At 38.5% G+C, this 19313-nt stretch overlaps 1 protein-coding gene across 2 annotated transcripts in view; it reads left to right on the top strand.

The window, feature by feature from the left end:
• The window catches only part of LOC124165430 (prostaglandin E2 receptor EP4 subtype), a 79952-nt gene that overhangs the window by 43283 nt on the left and 17356 nt on the right, over positions 1-19313 (top strand). The window lies entirely within an intron of this gene.

Below are 19313 nucleotides of genomic sequence, written 5' to 3'. Positions count from 1 at the left end.
AAGGTTTGTTTGGATAGGTGATGGTAGAGCTCACCACGAACTAAGCCACAGGCGTGTGGATTTTACATATTTTGGGTTGGGTGCCAGCTCTTTTCCTGGTGACGTTATAGGCGTATTTTTGTCGTCTCATGGTACAGTGGACATATGCATGTATTTCGCTAGCTTTCCCATTTGACTTATATCTTTCGTCAATTCATTTAACGAATGAAAGTTTTATCGAATCATTGGGAAACGATGTATTTTTGTTAATGAAAGGAATATTATTTCCCTTTATCTTCGTATATATTGGGTATAATTCTTAAATACTGCATGAAAGTACAAATGAGAAGCCTGTTTTACGTATTTTTGGTCGCGTTATTTTTTTGTCATTGAAGCTGTGAGTCGTTGCATGGGTAAAGTTAAATAGCATTGAGTTCCTCTCCAACGCCAGAGGTAGTCACTCTTCCGTGCACCAATGGCGTATACAAGGTGCTCGTTAACATTTCTGGGTAATTTCTCCAACAATTCTAGTTCCAAATTTTCTTTTTAGTTGCCTCAGGCATTTGACAGCTACAGAAGTCTGTTTTGAAAGCATACCAACGGGAATATGATATTTGAGAATACTTCTGCTTGCTCAGACAGGCTTTATCACATGAAAAATACATTTTTCACGTCTCATTTGGTTGAAAATAATGTATTTCAATGTCACATTGTCAACGATTTTCAATATGCTGTTTCGTGGCTGTCAAACAATACAAATCACCTAATATTTTTATAGTGCATTAACGAATTTTAATGGTAACTTTATGCAGATGAAGTAACTCATTGGTATATATAATCAATCAAGAAAAATATTTCACTATTCTTTCATTTCTTAAAACTATTTCACTATTCTTCATTGAAACTTCACATGTCGGTTTCCTAGGAGAGCTTCGCTACGGCAACTCCAAAAGACAAGCCAAAAGGGGGGTTTATGGACCTCAGGGATACATGAACCTTGCTCACAAAGTCTAAACCAACAGTCACCAAAAAATACCTATTTGTGTTCTAATTGAAGTGGTTGTACTACCGAATTGATCGCTGACGGCATAACTCTAGCGGATACTTATTATAGGGATGTTCTAACTTTCATCTGACGTTTCATAATTCCCCTGCGCTAACATATGGATGAGAAAGTAAAAGGAAGGTGCTATTTCGCTCTCGTCCGACCGCACCTTGAATACGCAGCGAGCGTATGGGATCCGGTGCAGAAAGACTTAATCCGCGAACTGAATAAAATACAAAGGAAGGCATCGCGTTTCGTCAAAAACTACAGACATCAGACAGTGTGCCCAGATGTTAAGCGAATTAGGCTGGGAGCCGCTGGAGACTCGGAGGCTGCGCGCTAGGCTTAGATTTCGTGAGCAATTGAGAATGGATATCTTTAAGAGCGACTCAGAGAACATAATATTAGAGCCACACTATATTTCCAGGTCTGTTAGAAGCGATAAATTAAGAGAGATATTTTGCCGAACGGATAGATATGGGAATTCGTTTTTCCCCCAAACCATAAAGGACTAATAAACGCTAGTCCCAACTTCGTTGGAGCACTTCATTTTTTTAGCTGTAAACGGCTGGTGTCCTAACACCCCCTGCCACACGCCTTTTAGGCGGCTTGCGGTGTATTATGTAGATAGATGTAGATGAACATCGCCTTCCGTCTTAAAACATGCCATATTCAATTCCTCTTTCTCTTCATTACAGTTCTCAGTTCGACTCTTTCCTCCCAAACTCTTTCCTGCACCTCCACATACCTCACCTTATCCACCCACTTTACTCTCTCCAGACTTCTCCACACCCACATTTAGCACTTTGCGTGCCATGTGCGTAATATTACGTCCTGCTAATCCTTGTAAGGATTGCCATGGACGCAATATTACGTCTATCTATTTTTTTTAGCTGTAAGCGGCTGGTGTCCAAACACCCCCTCTCACACGCCTTTTAGGCGGCTTGCGAGGTATTATGTAGATGTAGATATGAGTAGATTTTTGCCTTTAATTTTTCAAACTTAAGGTAATTATTAAGTTCCAAAATCTATTTTAAAACTGTTTCCTGAACGCCTGGGCATCTTGTAGAACAAGGGGGAGGAAGCGATTGCGGTCTGCGCAGATGCTCCTGTGGTTGATCTTTTTTTAAACGACACCAAATCTCCTTGAACTGACGTAATCGACACGGATCCAGTTTTCTGATGACTGCTGCCAATAATCACATCGAACGACCTTCGGATGGTACGAAAGTATCTTCTGAGGAAATTTAGCCGCCTGGACTTAAGGAGTGCCGAAGAGATGTTTAAAAAATTGTTCGAGCTTCTTGGTACAGAAATACATCATAGTCGTAGAAGCGTGGGTTATTGTATATTTTTTGCTCTAAGTTTTTCTCCCAAATATTCAACCATTTCCATGATTAACGCAATTTTGTAGGCTTTAATAGGTATATCTTCCGTCGGTCAAACCTAGCAATTAGATCGATGTTTTTAACTTACTTACTCAAAAGATTTATTTGCGTCATTATGGAATAACGATCTTTTTTACGGACGCTATATATGGTATTAATAAAGTATTCCATTTTTACATTCACCAATTTCACATAGAATATTTCAGTACCAATGAACTCATAATTCTCCAACCCTCACAATCCTATATTCTATACCTATAGTATTTAACTTATTCTGGTCATGTTAACACGAAATTGGTATCTATATTGTGAGAGAGGTTGCCATGCAATTTTAAGTTTTCATTTCGATATCTTTTACGTCTATTATTTAATACTTTTTACCATAGAAGTGGTTTCGTTTTTGACGAAAATATTTCAACTAATTGTGCAAAGTAGACTTCCAGGTTCCAACTACTCGTTTTATGTAAGTCGTGAGCAACTCAAAGTTGGTTTGGTCTTGTTAACTCGTTCCTTAAACTAAATTCAAAAATCAATGTCAAGGGTTGGTGCAAAAACTGATATCAATGTCCTTAATGGTTTGACAGATACATATATATTGTCGGAAATCACTCATCTAAGTAATACTCCTATGGGAGACTTATTTTTATCGAATATCATCGACCCGCTGTGACATTAATGTCATGGGTGTATATCGCAGAGGGCCTTCCCCTCGGAATGTTGTCATGTATTTATTGATACAGTGTGACATCCACTCTTATCTATCTCGTAGTATTTTTTTCTGATATCCATACTATAATATTGACTTTATAGCAAGGGATTTAATATGAGAAGGAAAGGAAGATAATTCGCGTTTTTAAGAGTTGATTGACTGAATGATGAGCTATAATTAACGCTTATAATGAATGAAGGGTAGAGATGAATGTAGCTTATCTACCAGAAGTCTCAAGCGGTCAACATCTATTCATCTTTTTTGACGGCCCGGGTCAAAAATAAGAGTTTCTCTCGTACAATTCTCGTTCTTGATCATAAAATTGAGAAAATATTACTTCAGTAGGGCATCTTACCTTATTTTAAGACTGAGTTCGTGGCGAAAGAAGCATTTTCATCGTTCTTTTCCTTGACTGATTTGTGGAGACTTCGTGTTCTTTGCTGAATGGGGCTGCACTAGTGCGTTAAATTGACGTGAGTGAGAAAGTGCCAATGTATTGAACTTTTAAGTCCATGGTCTGTTTTCATGTTGTTATAGCCCCAAAATAAATCTATATAGGAGCGCTCAAGGTGGCCGCTGCTGATTCTTGAAACTAACACCGAAAATTTACCACATCTAGAGCGCAAGGGTATAAAGCTTATCCCTACGCTCAAGATGAGGTCATCTAGGCACATCGTACGAGCTTGTTTATTTGATAACTATGCTTGATGCCTATTTTTTATCCTTGGAAAGTATACAGCAAAGAGCGAATCACACAGAGGGACTGCATATTTTTATTTGGTAAAATTTTCATGTTAAAATTAATGCAGTTCAATACTTAAACAATATTAATTTTTGGTTCGTGCAATATCATTGGGGGTTCGGAGAATATTTTTGATAAGTTTTGGCTTTTATTTTTAGTATAATCGCAACAGTTGTCGCAATTGTGGCTATTCATGTGGATAGTTTCACTATTTGGCTTCTGTTTCATCGCTGATGTTCAAGACGGCATGTTGAAAAGCTATCTCTTCCTGAAATTCGCCCACTCTCTTGGTGCGTGCGATGCATTTTATTCGAATATACGTGTCCTTACTTATGCTGCTAACTAGTAATCAACACCATTGCATCGAAGGCTGAATATATTCGTACTATTCTGCAGTCAACAGGGCCCATCCTTCACTTTAGAGAGTGTATGAAAGCAGAACCCGAGTCTTAAGTGCTCCCGATGAATGAATCATTTCGCGGATTAGGCGTGAAATATATGCGCGATTGGTCCCTCTCGTTCCTGCATTTTTTATTCGTCCCAGTCTGGATGCTGTTCGCGCGATCGTAATAACTTTCGGGACGTCATGAATCTTTAAGACCGCGATCCGCGCTCTCGGTATTTCTCGAATGTCACTCCATGACGATGTCTTCGATCTTCTTCCCAGGAAGAAGAAGGAAGAGTGGTTGCTTATATCGGCGATGTTTCCACGGTTCAAATAAGAACACGGGTGGAGAATGATCTGGTAAAGTTTGTTATATGAGAAATTATGAAAATTTGTTTAAAATATAAAATATAATAATTATAATACGGCAATAATAATGACAACAATATACCTACAGACCTTGCTGAAGAGAGTGAATCCGTGTGGAAAATGCAGTTGGTGGATGTATGCCTTGTAGTCGCTGAAACAGCAAGAATCACACCACAAGAAGTGTTACGTCGACTTAAAAAACAAAACTTGGAAGGCATACTATCAAAAATATATAAAAATCAGTCCTCCTGGGCCACATTGTCCGACGGTTCTTATCTGTAGAATAACTGGACACAACACAGTTTAACCTGTCCTAGTCCGTTCACAGAGAGGAAACTCTGGAAGATAGCAAGAGGGAAAAAGAAGAAGATGGTGAATGCAATAGCAATAAAAAGAGTTTTTTCATTTTCAAAAAACTATTTATCTGCAATTAATAGGGTAGTTTCGTTCATCAAAGAAAACGAAATAAATTGATTGCGACCCACCATTAGTGTCTTCATAATGTACAACTTATTTGGTTTTAGACATCCCAGTTCAGACGAATGGCAATGGTCAATTTTAACCGCATTTGAAAGAGGCCAGATTGGCGCCCATGATATGCCACTCCACGTGACGTCACAGGGACCTAGTTTCATTACGAGTAGACAGGAGTTTTACATCGTCTGAGATTACTCATGCATGAATGCGGCACAGAGCTCAGGGAAACATCTCATAATAATCCCCCATTAAAATAACCTAAGTTAGGAAAGTTTCCTTCGTTTGATAGAGTAATAATAATCCTTATTCAAGCCAAGCGCTACCTGCTAGCAGTGTACTCTGCTACCTGCTAGCATCCTGCGTCGTATCAGCGCTCAAAGCCTCGCCCCAAGGTCCTAAAGGTCATCTCACACGACGACAGCTAGAACCAGAAATACGTCACACGGACTTTTCCCAGCATTCGTACCTAGCCGTCGCGTTTTTGCGCGCTTGAAAATTTTCACTTTTCGTTTAATCGCGAAAAATAGATATCGTCATTCATAAAAGTAAGAGCGTGAAATTCGTACTCCAGGAGTAATAATCTTTCGATTAAGGCTATAAAAAATAATAGGAAACCACTCTATTGATGCCTCTACATGTAGTTCAAATTAGTTATTTTTCAAATGTCAAGTTGTTATATTTTAGTGTCCTCTTTCACATACACCACGATTAAAACCGGCAACACAAAAAAATACGGAAAAAAATTCTTTAAGTAAACCGGCTGGTTGGGATGGGGTACTGGGCTCACCGTTACGCCAACAACAAACGCGACTTCAGCGCGGTCGTGGGATGGTGGGTAATCTGCTGCTTTCGCGCCAAATGAAATAGACACAGTGCTCCCGGGTGAGAGAGTTCATTTCAATGGTATTCTGCCTATCCCTTAAGTGTATTCGTCCAACATAAATATACGACTCTTCCAACACATACCTTGACAATTCAGCATCCATTTCATAACAACGGTTGTTTACTTACAGACTTAACGTTTTTTTCGTTCTTTATACAGGGTGTCCCATTTATCTTGACCACCCGAAATAACTTTTTGTCCAGACCAAGTCAAAACGTGACACAAAAGTCACGTAGACTCTCCTGTACTACAGTGCTGTACAGTACATTACATGTACCTTGCCTAGGAGTCGATCATTCTAAGGTTTTCAAAGTGGTGACCCTGGACAACGATACACTGGTTCACTTGTTGAATGAAAGACTTATTTACTTCTTCCAGTGTTGCAGGCTGAAGAGAATTACAATCAAGTATGATACATTTACACTCCATTTTTCAATAAATCTTTAGGAGAGGAAATGAATTTCCGAAAAAAAATAATAAATTGTTTTTATACCTTTTTCTAAAAACTTATTGAACGACCCTCGTACATGCAAATCCTTACCCATGAAATTCTTCTGCATTCACATCTAATAAACCCAGTTAGTACCCATGTTTTTTCGACGAATAATGAAAAGTTTTTTTTTTTTTAGCGCATACTGTTTTTGGAAAAAGACTGCTTTTTATCTGTATAATTTTATTTTTGTTGTGTATTTACTGTGATCAATTATCTCCCCCATCGTGAAATGGAATCGTTTTGTTGCATTGGACTCAGTCAGCAGCAGGGCATAAACATCCTTGGGGGGGGGGGGGGGGGATATTCTTTCGGCTGCCCGCTTTGTCCTCTATTGCCTCGACAGTTCAGGCAAGTTATCTCAGCTTTCACTTCCCACTCTACCTAACAACTGACGGTAGTCATTCCATTGCTTCCTTCTTTCCTGCTGCTGTGTTTATTTGTGGACCTGAAAGGACTCCAAATTGGAGAAAGCAAATTAACGTTTCAGTGCTCTAAAATTGTACATATAAATACATTCCGTGGCTGAGTAAAAGGATTTATTCCGTTAGCGGGCAGTTTCCCTAAATCCAATGACCATTTTCCCCAAAAGACTTTTTTCCGAATGTTTAAAAATCCTAAGGTTTTTACTTTCAATAAATCAAATAATTTATTTAAAAACTGAATAGATTAAAAAGTAACATTATGGGCAATCGCCTCAAAATACTCGATCGGCTGATAATTTTCTTATTTCCATCAATATTTGAGATTCGGTGTTTCATCTGTTTCTTTTTTGATGCTGCTTTGACAACTTTTCTCAAACTAAGCTCTACAATTTAGATTTCTGTGTCAGCTTGTTTCTTCTATTATATCTTTAGCTGTAAATCTGTAAGCTGTTTTCTACCAACAAGCAGGTGAAACCAGTTGTGCCAACCCTCGCTAATGTTGTTGGTGGTGTGCTGCCCATTCAAAAAAATGCATTAGGAAAATATCTAATAAGGGAAAATGGTCATAAGGGAATTTGGAATTAGGGAAAATAATCGGTATTGATTAATTCACTTCCGCGAAATGGAAATATGAATTGACTCGAGATTATTGAATCCATTGCATTACTTGTGTAACGGGAAATTGTAATTTTTGTGTGACTTGTAAATTTGCATAATTTAATTTTGACGCGAAATGGTTATTTGTTTTGCTAGAAAATACTTATTTGCATGTCGGGTATATATCCTTGAATATGGATTTATCAGTCTTGAAATTATAGTATAACTCTGATATTATTTTCTACTGACATTTATGATTCCGGTGGTTTCATTGCAATAAACTATGGAAATCAACTCGTAAAAATTCTCAGTCAAAATTTTTATTAGTTAAGTGAATCGCAATGAGGATATGGGTATATTTTCTACATCAGGATAGGTATTGATATTCATAATTTTTTTCCCATTCTTATTTCTTGTCAATTTTGAATAACAAAATGGCAAATATTTTTATAAACCCCGGTATCTTTAATTTCGTAATTGGGGTTAGTCATTCAATCCTTAATATCTTTATTTCATGTAGAATATATTTCATGAAATACCTGAAAAGGTAAGACTACAAATCTTAACATTTTTACCGCTAATGAGGTTGAGAAACATGAAGTGAGCGATATATTTGAAGGAAATGATATGATTTTCGTTTTCTCGGAATCCCTTCGTATTGTGAAAAGATTTTGTAACGTTTTCGTCATTGGCGTTGATTATTATTTGAATTATTTCGTTTCATAATCTAATTAATTTAGCAATAAAATTTTCTTTCTCTTCCATAATATTGAAAATTTCAAACAACCTTACTAACCGTATTAATGCGTAGGAGATTGAAGTGTAATTCGAGGAACGTGATTCTCAATTAATGGAATCATATTTTTATTATTTTTAGTACTGTTAATGAAAATAATGTTTTCGTTTTTCGAATGATCGTTTCATGTGGTTTTCCGCATGTGTTTTCAATTTTCAGTGAAATAACCTATTATAAAAGACAGTGCCTTTTCTTTGGGAGTTTCCCTTTAAAAATATATCGATCTGTCATTTTTATTGCTATGGCATCAGAAGTTTTATCGGGTAAGAATTTATGTTTTTAGATGTAAGTATGTTTTTTCTCCTTTATGTTTATGACACGTTATCTTCGGAGATGCATGACTGGCTTTCTCCACGAGGGTAACAAACACCCCAGCCTTTCTCTACAGGGACTGTGATCATTCATAGAGCTAGCGAGACATCCTTAAGGTCCTATAAGCCAAGAGGTCAGCTACTGATGGTTTATTCTTGTTTGCTAACTCGTAGGATACTTTAAATCCAATTGGACAGCGATCTTAGAAACACCTACATCTCGTCTCCGAGGTACCGTGCAAGCTACCATCAGGGTTGTGGCAAAGGGTGATTCCACACCAGGCATGCAGCGCTCATTCCAGCCTTAATCAGAAACACGCTCCATCACCAGACACAGACTCAGAACAACGACACGCGGTCAGAACAGAAACTAGGAGAGTTCTAAGGACAACAATATGCTACCATAAAATGTAAAATACTAATTAGTATCTTATAAAAACGAAAAGTTAGCGTATCTGTGATTCATGCGTGAGTTGTAACGTGCCAAAGAAATAAAGCAGATAGTTTTTATTTACAAAGGAAATGTGTTATTAGCTAAACATGCAGAGCCTATTTTAACTAGCCCGAGTCTAGCTGTCCGAGAGCTAAATTGTCGAAATTATTATTGCACGTGGAAAAAATGGCATAAATCTATGTTTTCTACAGTTAATTCCTCTTTTTCACGTGAGTGGTTTCTATGAACATCTTCGCAGTAAGTATTTTTCATTTATTTCCTAGCTCCGCGCTTGCCCAGTACTGTGAATTATTTCTCTTCTTATTATCTTGTTGTTAAGTTGCCCTTCTTAAGTTTTAATTATTAGTAACCGTGGACAAAAATTCAAGGAATATGTGCCACAAGTGGTAGATATCGACCAGATCGTGTGAGCGTGGACGCGCTGATGGGGGCGAAACGATAGGTCACGCGGAATAGTGGAGCGGAACAGCGGCAGCCGAGCTATTTTTCGGATTGATGGGATGATCGTGAACACGCGAAAGTGCTATTCGGGGACGTCGGGAGGCAAATGTCGCTCTATTCACTCACAGCTCACGTGTGGATTGAGATTTCCGGAAAGAGGCGCCTTTATGAACCCGTAGCACGCCATTCGGCAACGAGACGGCAATCTCTCCTCTCCGATGAGATATTTTTTCGTCGCGTGCTCACTTTACGAGATATTCAATCCGACTCGCCAATGACGTAAGCTCACATTTACTTCAACGTGACAGTTTGATTTTTGTGTCTGCGAAGTATGTTCATAAAGATAGCGGGATTTTTAAAATTATTTTGGCCAGTTCGGACGAAGAGAATGAGGGCTCAAGGGAAGCCCTTCGAGGCTACAACACACCGGGGCCGGGAACCAAATCAGAGACTTATACGCCTGATTACCCGGGGAGGGGGCGGAGAGGAGGGAAAAAAGAAAGAGGCGCCGCCGCGATAGGAGCCCGACGACGCCTCTGGTAGTAGTAGGATAGGGAAGGAAGGGACGGGACGGGGAAAAACACCTCAACGCTATAGAAGCGAAGAGGGCCCAACTAAATAGCGAAACCAGGCAAATCCATTAATGTGCCAGCGATTTTAGAGGATTATCCTATGAGGAAGAATAATGCATCGATCATGTCGCAAGATGCCCCCGTTCACATCGTTTACATGCCCTTGAAGTACGATTAACTTTTCAGCTGTATTCATAATTTAATTTGCCAGTGGCAGCCGCTAACGTTAGACGTATTACTATGAACACGGCGAGTTTCGTTTTCTTTAAGAAATGGATCAAAGAATGATTTCAAAGCAAAAAATGATCAGGAAATATAGTTTACCGAACTGTGTGAAATATTAACGGAGGCCTGCAGTGAGTTTTCTAAGAGATTAACAAGAATTTAAGAATGGTTCAAGCATTTAAAGATGGCCATGAGGACGTTGAAGATGACGATCGCTCCAGCTACCATCAACAACCGATGGAAAGGTGGAAAAGAGAAAGAAGTGAATTTGAACATCTAATCCAGTGGGTATATAATGCGCACTATTTTGAAAGTGAAAACATTAATATAGGTGAATGAATAGATTTTTTTTTCAAAATATTAAAATTCCCGTCATTTTCATCACACCTCGTATTATCGGACGTGTATAATAACCATGAAGTCATTATAATTATCAGTTTCGTTGTCTTTGTTGTGTTCATATACCCGGATCATAGTTACTAACGGAAAAAAGTAGATAAGCTCCTTCTTCTACCTATTAACACTGCGTAAGTGCGTGTCAATTACAGGACATGGCGTGGCTTTTGAGGATTGCTTCTGTTGGAAATTAAGGCTATGTAATTTGTGTAAATGGCATTCATTTACATTAATTTTTACGTGTACATTTTCGGAAATGTTTCATTCCGATGCCAGATAAACTTCTTATAAGGAACATTTCACAGCTAAAATCCAAGTACTATATTTACTTTTTTTAATTTTTCGAAATTTTCTATGAGGGTTATTTGGAGTCTTATGCGCGTTGTGCTGCCAAAGAAAAATAATTCCTGCTTCTTTCATTTGCTGTGAGCAAATGATCAAACGTTTTTTTCTTATAATTTAGCATAAAAACAAGCTAACGTGGTGTGCATCTATATTCTATTGAAAACTTATCCAGCATTATTTCATTATGATAGTTGCACATCTTTTGGGCAGTGGCATAGCCAGGAATTTCGTTCGGGGGGGTCCAAAACCAGGGAGGAAATTTTTTAAAAACAGGGTACTAAGTAGATGGTTTTTAACTAATTTTAGCAATTTTCATAATCGAAAAAACTTCATTTATTAAACAAATATTTTGTAAATTCATGACTTTTTAATATTTTGTTTTCTTTTATGGAGAAAAAGAATTGTGTTTTTATATTTTGGGGGGAGTCCGGACCCCCCCTGGTAACGACAATGCTTTTGGAAATCCTATGAACTCAATACGCTTCAGGTCATCTAAATAAAAATACTGCAGTGTACTTCAGTTCGTTAAACTTTAAATGTCCTAGTGGGTTGCGTTGGAGGAATATTCTGGCAAATACCCATTGATTAGTGTCCTAATGGCTATATATTTAGTTTGATCACATTACTGCCCATAAGTCATCTATATCGAGTTGAAGATTGTATGAGTATCGTAAGTGTTTTTTGACTGTTCAGCTAATGACATCTAACGATTTGATCGTTGGATTATTCTTCCTCATAGAATAATCCTCTAAGGTCGTTAGAATATCAATTGCGTACGCATGGTTTCGCTGATGGTAGGACCTGCCCGCCTTGTGACGGTGCAGGATTCCTCGTCCCGTCCTTCCTTCCCCGTCCTTTCCTTGGAGGCGTCGTCGGGCTCCTATCGCGGCGGCGCCTCCATTCCTTGTTCCTTCCCGTCCTTCCCCTTCTGAGGGCAGAGGAGAAAAGCTGATCGCTTATAGTCCTCGCCTCAGGAGTGTATCCCGCGAACCCGACCCAAGGGTTTCGTTACCATTGTTCAGCTAATGATAAACGAGATGACTGACAGCTTTCAAGCCCGACAAAGAGCTTATCTAAACGGTACGTCATTCAATTGACCAGATGATTCCTTTCCAAATCAAATGCCCCTTTCCGTGTATAGATTGTCTTCTCATGAATTCCCGCTGACCCACACCTTGTAAGGCAAGAGTTAGAAATGATAGCACATGAATACTTTGTATTTCTCTTCGACCAATCTGTTCCACATACTTTGATTACAGGCAAATTTAGCAAAGGCGTAATTGTATTGAAAAAATTTACCATAAACGTTCATCAAGATGTAATTTTGGAAAACTGACGAGCCACCCTCGAAGTATGGCATCTAATTCAGGCTGTAAATTGAATTGAAACAAAGCAAAAAATCATTCATAGCTGATATTTAACTCTCTCCATCAGTAATGTTTAATCGAAAATACTTAAAGTAGAGAAACTAAAAATTCAAAGTATGAAATTCAAATTTTAATTATGTAAATCCAATTATAATTCTAATATAGCCTATCGAGGGATCAAATCATTATCATGCATCAATAATACCAGTTTGATGCTCTAATGGTATTTTCTTATTTAGCTACGTGCATTTTATAGACGCATTTCTTATTACCGGATATCCTAGAAAAATTGAGTAATGAGTTCGCTTCAGTTATTTAAAAACCTACAATTCAAGCTAAAAAAAATAATATTATTACGGATATGAGGCCATTAAAAATAATGCAAATATCAATGAAGTGTAACAAAATTAATAAAAATATATCAAGAATAATTTGTAAAATTTTACATAATTAGGTTCATATAGTGCAGTAAAATACAGTAAATGTTATCACATGATACATTACGCATACTATTCTGTACTTATACACATGAATAATAAGATAAACTATAAATTTACCTGAGAAAACTATGCATGAGTCTTTTTCCTGAGAGGCGCTGATCGTTAGGTGCGTGTTTTTACTCCTCCGTTAATTTCAACAGCGTCAGTCGGCGCAGGGATTAAATATCTCGCTGGCGTAAATTTCTGTTTCAAGACCGGATTACGGCCAACGGTTGAAAGGGCGCGGGCGGCTTATTTCACATTGTGAAAAAAATCTCCCCGCGGATTCAAATGAAAGCTTCGAAAATGAACGGCCAGTGAAATCCGAGACAAAAGAAAAATTTCAGTTGCTGGAGTTTGAAAAAAAAGTGTTAATCATGTCACCTGGGATACCATAAATTGTAATCCATGCGATCATGCTGGCAATATTACAGAATAACTTTAATGTATGACTCAGGTAAGCGGGAAAGGCATGCGAAAACAGCTTTGAACGCATATAAAGTACATTACTTGATATCACATATCTAATGTGGTATGGTAGTACCAATGGCGTAGTAAAGGTTTCCACTGTCGTAAGTGTTGAGAGGCAATGGTAGCAATGTTGGCTTGGTTAATACCCAGTAGTTTGGGTATGCTGGTCCTTAAAAGCATTGGCAGATCTACATTAGGCTTAGGGAACGTTAAAAACTATAACTAATAAATCATAGATAGTTTTTTTATTATTTTATATTCACCAGGAAACTTGTTTCATTATCATTCATGTCACACTAAATTTATACGGGGAGGAGGAAGTACTAATAAGTAAGCTCTCTTGGATGAAAAATTTCTCGGGATTCCCACCGGGTGTGGTATTGGGTTAATTCTCCCAACGTTTCAATGGCTGAGTCTGCCATCGTCTTCAGGGGTTTACTCTTAATGGTACTTTTTTACGGTACTTATTTATTTATTTATTCATATCCCTGGTTGCCGTTATTGTTGTGTGCGGATGTAGCGATCAATTATGGCATTCCAGGCACTGCTCAGTTGGAAGCCTTTATCTTTTTTAAGCTCTTCTCCTCAAGGCTAATAGCAATTGCCTCCTTTACAATTCTATCCCAATAGTTATTAGTGCGGCACAAAACCTGCGTATTTTTGAAGTCCATCCTATGACCGAGGTCCAAGCAAAACAAATGAGTAGGAGGGCGGTTTTTTTTCAGCCTCCGGTGGGTCTTGAACAGAAGACGAAGGGATTGATTAAAAATTATTTTATTGCTAAATATTAAGCACACTTGTGGTGTCCTTTCGACTTAATCGTCTCGACCATTGAGGAATTGTCCCTGTTGATAAGCTTTACTATTATGCCTTCTTCATAGGATGTTGCCGCCGATGTCTTCCAATTTTGTCTTTTTACATCGTCTGTTTGAAAATGCTTCCCTCCGAGCCATATCTTCATTTCGGCGTAAACATGGAAGTTACACGGTACTAGGTTGGTATTTCACGGCCGGTGATCGAAAATGCTCCAATGAAATTGCTCAAGGAGCGGTTGGGCTGCATCAGCGATGAGATGACGGGCGTTGCCATGGATCAGAACTCATCCAGAAGTCTCTTCTTTTGTTTTGAATGGGAATGGGCGTAATATTTTACACTGTTCCACACTCTAGCGACAGTGCATTAAAAATTCTCTTTTGTCGGTATAAAGGTCAAGACATGTCAATGCTGAAGCCATTCGACGAGTTTTCTGGCTGTCACTCCGCAGTGCTCTCTTGCCGGGAGAATCAATTGAGGCAGAGTAGTCAATGACATTGCTACTAACCTTAAACTAACAACTTACGATCAGAAATGACTTGAGCGTGTGGTGCGGAGGACGCGCAGTTGCCCTATCCGTGCAGTGCCCGCCTGTCGCTTGTATTGTGTTGTTTTTGCTGAGCGATCCGAGGTTGAATAAAGCCGCACTCGTATCTCGATAATAACAACGTCGACGAGTGCGAAAATGAATACATAAGTAATGTGTAATAATCAATATTAATTAATTGTATGCATGGATAAAGGAGGGATATATTTTTCTCCAAAGCATCCTCACAGCGGCGGTCTGGCCGGGTCGTCCGGTCGGCAATCGTCGAGGGCCCCGAGCTTAGGGGGCCCTCATAACGCTCGCGTCTATCTTGAAGCATGCATGAAAGGCGAAATGAAAAATACTGAGATTTGTTGAATCAAATTTTTTTGCAATGATAAAAATCTGCTTTTTCAACAGTTGCTTCAAAAACGACACAGAGAAAAAGATTATATAATGAAATATAGGTATCAGAAGATAAAAGAGAACCTGATGATTCTTTTGAAAGGGTTATTCGAAAAGGTTATTTGAGAGATTTTTTTAAGATTTCAGAGAAGCTTCACAGAACGAATTCATTAAATAGATAATAGATCCATGATACATAATTAAAATTTTACAAGTTGCAAATTCTTACTTTTCATAGTTTTTTCTTACGAAATTGTTTTTATTTATTGACACTTATCTAGTTTTTAAGAGCCAGAACGGTGTAAAAATCAATTTCCGAGTATGAAAATTTCCTAAACTTTTTCGGAGGAGTATCCCCGATTCCCCAGGTAAGAAAAGGTCCCTGCCGAGAGCCTCCAAAGCCCCTGACCGCCCCTGAATCCTCATCAGTCGGTACAAGATGGAAGTTTACCCATTCATCCCCAGCTTTGCGTTAACGCAACATTATTGAATCCTAATTCTCAGAACTAGTTTCTACTTCAGAATAATTTTTTCTTCGATTTACTGGCTTTTTTTAAGTATCTGTAGTTCTAATTTTGTCATTGCCAAAATTTTCATTCATATAATTGTATTTTTATGACTGATGGCGTTTGGCATAAAAATCGATGCCCATATATGAGACACCCTAGGAAAAATGACAGACCCCAGCATGTTCGTTAAGGCAGAATGGCGAATTTCCCCCGAAGGAATACTGATTACTCCCGGCGAAGATGTCGAGTGTGCAAATCAAGATAAAAAATAAAAGATGTAACATAAGTTTTAAAAATTACTTTTTTGTATTTATTTACCGGAGTTTTCTCAGTGTTGCATATACGCAGCATTATGAAAATCATGCAATATGATGAAAATATTTTTTTCCAAAAATTCGTCTTAATTATGCCTAAATAAATCGGAAAATGCAAGAAAAAACCGAAGTTAAAAGCCCTGAATACAGTGTGGGGAATAATGGGTGAAGAAGCTAATCAAGGATTTAAGTGGATCCACAGTGGATAAAACCCTTTAAAATGGAAAATAAATTTCCGAAACGTGGCGCATGTTTTTTGTAAGGACCAAGACCCCAAGAGTTTTTGCTTTGAAAAATATAATAATTCGTATTAATATAAAGTTATTTATACGTACTAGTAGGACACCCGGCGTTGCTCGGAAGCATAGTACCCAAAAAAAGGGGGAAACTTGGAACTCTCGCCTTCTTCCCTCACGGTTCACTTCAAATAGTAAAGTAAGACGGTGAACGGGAGACACCCATCAGTAAACACTGGAATAAAATGATTTGCGTGTACCGTGCACGGGTTAAGCTTTTACCTTACTCCACAGCATTGATCGCTATGTGCGTCCATAGGTGTACAGAGCAAAAACGTCTTGTGAACTCACACCCCAGCAAAAAGGTTTGTATCGAGAGGGTTAATAGGCGAGTGTATTATCTTTGAGTTATACCTGTTCTACACGCCTAGGATCAGCTACCCTGGTGGCTGATCTTGCCGTGTAGAGACGTTGCCACGGCTCAACCGAGGGGGTCGGATCATCTCGCCTGGGACCCCCAGCTTAAGTTAAACGCTGCGCTGTTGTCGTCAACTCTCTCTCACATGGCGCGTGTATTTGGTTGCGTTCGGTTTTCTTCTGAGTGTGGTTCTTCTCACTGAGCTCATAAATGACAAAGTTAGTGGTGCGTGCTCGAAATGGGATTGTGGAAGAGACCAACGTCTTTACTGGAATATTATAATACGTTCCCAGTGAACAAGAAATTTGAAAGCCTTTACCGTCGTAGCCTTCTCGTCGGCGTTCTTGCCATCTTCTCGCGGTCACCTTCATAACCATTCCATTGATGATCCAAAACAATCGTAATATTTAACTAACGGAGTCATATAATATACCAAATATATGTTTAGGATATTTTCGATGAAAAAACTTCAAAATTTTATACTTAACCTATAACAAAACCTGAGGAAGCAATGTATTATCGTCGTAGCCGATGAAAAATCGTCTTAATTATTGTAAATTCATCTCCTTCCGTAGAAGTACCTCGGATATCAACTCGGAAATACACTGATCTGCCATAATAAATCCGGTAATTATTTGCTTTACTAGAACTTTTTCCAGTTTTTCCATAAAATGCTTCAGCACTCGCCGATTCTCAAGTGTTGTTAGGCTTTCAGTGCTTTCATTTATTGCCATCAGATGGTGAGGGGTCGACTTAAGCCTCTCGTTAAGAATGGGATCGCGCTGTGCGATTTGGCTGAGCTAAGCCGGATGAGCTGATCCGAGCTTGTAGAACAGGCATTACGGTTTCCCTTTGCCTTAGTGTCAAGAGGTGTGCCTACCAGGCAGGATGTCCGACCGCAAAAGTCGTATTATGTGACGTAAAAAATTGTCATGAGAAAATTTCAATAAGGACGCAGTCTGAAGTAGCACTGAGGGATTTGGAAGCATGAGATGCACCTATTTACGAACTTTGGTGGCAATCCGTGCAGCCGTATGGAAACGCATAGCGAACAAACAAACAGACAACCTCTTTTATATATACACAAGATAGATAATTTTTCCCCCAATTACAACAACCGGAAATAATGCTGTATTGATCAAAGGTTTGCTTTCAATTCATTAATTTGATCTCGTTTTTTTAATGTTAATTGCCCTCAGTCGTTGAATTTTATTTAGTTTTTGGTTCGTAGCCGCTAGTCCTCGGTATCTTTTTATGGTGTGAAGTTTTTTGTTCCTTTGTTTGTTAGAAGTGTTTACATATAATCAAGTAAACTCGAATTAAAATTGAATTTTTTTCCTCCCACAATTTCACTCCGATGGCATTATGATCAATGATACGAGTTTTTGAGTCATTGTCGTTGGCGGCTGCATTCTGTAAAAATCCATGCGTATAAAACTGAATTCGACTCATCTCTGGTAAAAGGAAAGAATGCTCTTTCTCGTCACTCAGAAAACATCAATTTATTGTAAGTGCACGAAATTGTGAAATATGTTGGCCTCTTGCAAAAGAAGTGTTCTTCAGTTCCTCTTGACATGATTATATTCTTCAGTAAAGGAAAATTTCCATCCTTATGCTTGAATTTACATTTGATTCTATTTTATTTATTATTTTTTCAGTGAGTTCTTATGACCTTTTCAGTACTTTTGAACACAGAATTGTCCCCTTAAACTATCATGGTAGGTAGGTATTTGGAGGAGGCGACCGACAGCTGACGTCATCTTCGCAATGAGGGAAGGGTATGGAAGGAAGGGCGGAGAGAAACCCGGCGTCGGCATTAGCCTCTTAACGAAAGGCGCCAAGGAGACCACGACTTAACGTCCCATCCGACGGACGGAGCGTTGCGCTTGTAAATGTCCTCCACGCAACACTCAAGCAGGGATCGGGCAGTCTCTGAAAATTCTCTGCCACTGCCGGGATTTGAACCCGAGTCCGCCGGGTGGGAAGCCAACACTATAGCTACCACACCAGCTCGATCCCCTCAAACTATCATCATCCCGTAAAATTGACAGTAATCACTGAATGCTTCCTAATACATGTTCTAAATCGAATTTATTGGCGATATACTACCTATTCATTTCAGAATTTTTGAAACAATTAGAAAGCTTTTACAAAAATAAAATTATTGTTATGAATGAAGCCATAGCCTCAAGAGCGGTCTCGGGTGATTTGAGGCCCTCGGTGCATGATGGACGCCTCGTTACTTGGGAATTCGGGGGTCCACCCCCGGAAAATGTTTATCTCAGACGATGTTAAACTCTTATCTACTCGTATAGAAACTAGGTCCCTGTGGTGTCACGTGGAGTGGCATGCAGTGTAAATGGATTTTGACGCTATACTGGCTCTTAAAAGCCAGATAAAAATTCATGAAAAAATGGCAATTTCGTAATAAAATATTATGTACTATTAAAAGTGAGAATTACGCAGCTTATAAAGTTTAACAATTCTTTGTGGTTCAATTATATTTTTTCTTAATTTGTTCCATGAAAATGCGTTGAAAACTAAAAAAATTGAATTAACCTTTTCGAATAACCCTTTCATAAAAACATCAAGGGAAGAAGGACATCAAAAGAGGTACATGTTGCATGTTGAGGGCCATAAATCCTATGTACTTTTTTCCTTGCTGTGGTGCTTGCTAATTTATTATGTCATTAATTTTTGGTATGCCGGATGATAATGAATTTACTACAGCTTTTGCTTCTCTTCA

Source organism: Ischnura elegans, chromosome 9 (assembly GCF_921293095.1).
Source record: "Ischnura elegans chromosome 9, ioIscEleg1.1, whole genome shotgun sequence".
Taxonomy (NCBI): Eukaryota; Metazoa; Arthropoda; class Insecta; order Odonata; family Coenagrionidae; genus Ischnura; species Ischnura elegans.
The sequence above is the reverse complement of the archived record's forward strand: the minus strand, read 5'-3'. Positions and strand labels throughout refer to the sequence as shown.